This window comes from Gavialis gangeticus, unplaced genomic scaffold, assembly GCF_001723915.1.
Source record: "Gavialis gangeticus isolate Ggan-Ray unplaced genomic scaffold, GavGan_comp1, whole genome shotgun sequence".
NCBI classification, from domain to species: domain Eukaryota; kingdom Metazoa; phylum Chordata; order Crocodylia; family Gavialidae; genus Gavialis; species Gavialis gangeticus.
The window spans coordinates 3435929-3440012 of record NW_017729029.1 but is presented as its reverse complement, the minus strand read 5'-3'; positions in this window follow the sequence as shown (position 1 = coordinate 3440012).

Genomic DNA, 4084 nt, shown 5'->3' with positions numbered 1-4084 from the left:
CGCCCCCAACCCCCCCCCCCCCCCCCCCCCCCCCCCCCCCCCCAAAAAAAAGACCAAAAAACCCCCAGAGCTTAGCAAGACCTCCTGAAGGCCATTTTGCACCAGATGTTGCCACAAAGCAGCTAACTTTGTCCGACTGAGAGACACCATTGTTCATTTGTCATGGCCACACACTTTCCTATGGGCCAGAAGCTCCACTGAGTCTCCGCTCTGGCAGGGTCTGACTCGTCAGCCGGTGACCCCATGAGCACAATTCATGGATGGACTTTTTGTGTCTGTAAATTAATCCTCTTACCGAAAGAATTGAGCGTGAAACCCCACGATGTCTCCCTAACAGAGCCTGTGGGAGGCCTGGTCTTAGAAAGGCTGTGCCTGTAGTCGCTGTCTGTGGCATATCCCTTTCAGAACCTGAACTCTGTTTTCCTAGGATAGCTCTCCCCAGCGAGGATCCTTCCACGGCCTGGAATGCTTGTGGAATGCATCCTCCGAGATGGAGCTGCACGGGGACAGATGGAAGGGAGTGGGGGGAGAGATTGTATCGGAGAAAGAAACAACTATTCCCCAGTTCAAGTTTGTTAATTTAACCACCTCCCACTATGTCCAGTGTAAACACGGGTCTGACTGAAAGGAACATGGCTCTGCGGAGTGCCTGAGAGGAATGCGGAGCAGCAGGAAGAGCAAGAGTTTGAGGTCAGGGTATGTGCTGAGAATGCAAAGGACTTGATGTGAGCGGAGAGAGGAGTCGTTGAGCAGCCTGGTGACTAGGTACTGGCCAAAGGAGGAACCTACTGTGCATTCTGCACATAAAGTTATGGAGGAACAGGCCGAGCCATGAGAAGAGGGCAACAGGGGCTTTAGGGCATAGGATGTTGGCTGGAAACACGGCGAGTCTTGGAGTCTGGAAGTACAGGAAGGTGTTACCCTAGGGTGAGTGTCCTCTAAGAGTGTCCCTCAGGAGTACCATATGCTAGCTAGAGGTCTATGCTGTGGTCACACAGAGAGGGGAAGATTTTGAGCTAAGATTTCCAAGCGCTGCATGAGCAGCTCTCTCAAAGAGACGCTGTAACCAATTTGGCAGTAGAGGGATGGCTGCGATTGTGTCTCAGTGTTCAAAATACGAGGAGAGAAAGAGAGAGAGAGGCTGCCTTCCTGAAACTACTGCTAATCAAAAACTTTTGATCAAAAAGAGATGAGGGCAGGAAAAATCTGCTGCAGCCCAGGGAGAGAGAAAGGAGAGTGCAGAGGTCCATCCTCTAGTGCCAGTAAAATGCCCTTGGATCAGAAATGGATGCAGGTGACGAACTGACATGTGAGGTGAAGCCAAGCACACAGTATAGCTCTGTCCACAATTAATCATACCCATCTCTAATCAAGCTTCTCTGCAAGGAGCTATGAATAGTCTTGATGAGCTCACTGTTGGGATGCTCACTGGATGAAGCTCTGGGTTTAGTTAATTAGGACCTTTAAGCAAAACCAAGCCAGGAGGAAAAACTGGCTTAGGATAAGCCACTTTTCAGCAAACCCTTGAAGGTTGTTGGAAGACACAATGCCAGGACAGGAAGAGCTGCCTCTCCACCCAGGAGATCAAAGAACCATTGCACACTTAAAACCCCCCCAAAACAACCCAGTCCTTCACGAAAGGTCAGGGGGTATTTGGGAAGGGGGTGAACAGGGGGGAAGTGTTTGGTTTTAAGCAGGTAATTGGATTGCAAGCTTCTGAAGGGAAGAAGCCTAGGTGCTGTGCCCAGGGGGACCAGTTGGAAAAGTAAAGTACTTTGCACAGTAGTGCACCCTGGGCCTGCGTGGGCTGACAATGGCTGAGTTGCAGACCTCTGCCCTGGGTTGGCTCATGTAAAAGACCCAGCATCTCAAGGCTGTGCTCACAGAGACCATGAAGGGGCCAGAGGGTGGCCTGCTGGTAGCTGTGACAGCCCGATCTCAATTAAATGGCCCCTTGCTTTGGCACTAGAGGAGTCCGTCTCCGTTAGGCATGTGGCACAACAAGCTACATGAATGTTACCAGAAGGTCCCCATGGAAGTGTGGTGTCAGCAAAAGCTCGAGCTCCCACAGGTGCTTTGAGACTTTGGAAAACCATTGGTTCCTAGATCCACTTCATCTGTCTGAGGGCCAGGGCTGCTTTTTGTGCCCAACGTGAACAAACCTTGGCTCCGCTCTACTCCACTGTGCCCCTGTGATTTCTCCACCAATGCATCTGGAGCCAGGCAGTAACCTGCAAAGCATCAGCACTTGGGATTAACTTTACAGCCATGCCTCCTGCCTCCTTGGCCATCATGGGTCATAAGATGGCATCATCCAAGAGCCACAAACCTGATCCTCCAATTGGTTATGGCCTCTGCCATCACAGCAGCAAGAGCGCAAGCAAAATCCAGAGCTGCTTTTAAAGGGCCAGCTGGTAATGAGGGGGATTTGCAGGATCTCGGCTGTGAGCCTCAAGACCTGGAAACTTCATTAAAGCCGCAAAGCTGCTGATATTTTTGGATGTGTATCAGAAGTGTATAAGCTATTTTAATTATTTAAAATAAAGGAGCTTTCTGTCAAGTTTATTAACTTGCCCTTGGCTGGATCCCCCTTGAGTCTGGAAAAGCTGCCAGGCCGGCAGACGCAGGAACGTTTGCGCACGCTGCCTGCTCCAAAACGCCCCGGTAGGGACCCGTGGGGCCCCTGGGAGTCTGGCTGTCTGAGCACGCCTAAAAGCAGGTGTGGGAAACTGCCCCATAAGATGCTCTGGTATAAGCCACTTGGAGCTGGCTGTCGTGCAGAGGTTCACGTGATGTGATGATGATCCGGTGGAATGAAGCCAAGTGGCCCGACAGCTTGGCTCCGAGTGGTCGCTGAACAACACGGCAGGGCCCAGCCCCAGGGATGGCTGGACGTCAGCCCTATGGCTCCCAGGCCCAGGAAGGGATTGCTCTGCTCTGTGTCATCCAGGCAGTCGCCTTTTGAGGACAGCAGGCAGCCTGCTCGCTGGTGAGTGGGATTGACTTAAGGGGGATGAGCCAGACCTCAGGAGGACTCATGTATATCTGTCTTTGTAGGGCTGTGCTAAGGAGCCAGGCTAAGGAGAAGGGCAACCCTCTCCAGTGGGTGCCCAGTGCTGACACTGAAGGGCCCTAGCCAGAAGTGCAAGGAGGACATAAAAACCTCTGCATTCCCTGCCCCACCCCCAGCCAGGTGTTAGATAGAGGGAGGAAGCAAGTCTGCCTGATGATCATTGGAGGAGATCCAGGCAAGAGGGCCTGTGCCCTGTCATGCTGACAGGAGACCATGGCACCATCCATACTTCCCCATGGTAACGGGGGAAGAGGGAGCAGTGAGGCCTTCTGCTGTATTTATGAGGGCTGGCTGCTGCTGAAGCAACGTGCTATTTTTGACCATATTGCTCCACATCTGGCCAGAGCCCTGATCCCAACGCAGAAAGTGTTAATGTCAGGGATGGAAAAATCCAAACTGGCTCCATCTAATCCACCTCTTGGCCTGTGTGGAAGTGTTCTCAAGTGTATCCCTACTACTGTTTCCCTAACTAATTTTCACCATCTGGTGTAATGGGATTTCCCTCCCTTCCCCTAGGAGGCAACTCCACTGCCAGAGGAAGGTGTTCCTGAGGCTCAGCTTACACCCCCCCTTCCAATTCCATCCTTTCCCTCCTGGCGTCATCCCTCCATCATCTCCCTCCTCTGCTGTTTACAGCAGTAGGATGGTGGCAGACTCTTTTGCACATCCCCATGTGCGCTAGACAAATTTAGCTCCTTCAGTCCTTCCTGCTCCTTCTAAATTTGCAGCTCTTCTCTGAAGAGACTTGAGTTTATCAACAGCTCTCCCTCTCTCTAGGTTTCTGGGAACAATGTGACTCGGAAAAAAACCAACCCCTTCCCCTCCAGCTGTGTTCTCGCCAGACTGTTCCCTGCCTGACCAGCAATGCCATTCCTGTGCATCTGTAGCCTCTCGACAGCGGGGTTTAGACCTGCTGGCTTGGCCTGGCATGGAGATCAGTGGTTTAGTGTCTGGTGTGGAATAAATGGTACGGCCCGGTTGGATGGGTCAAGACCAGACTGCATGTCTGCA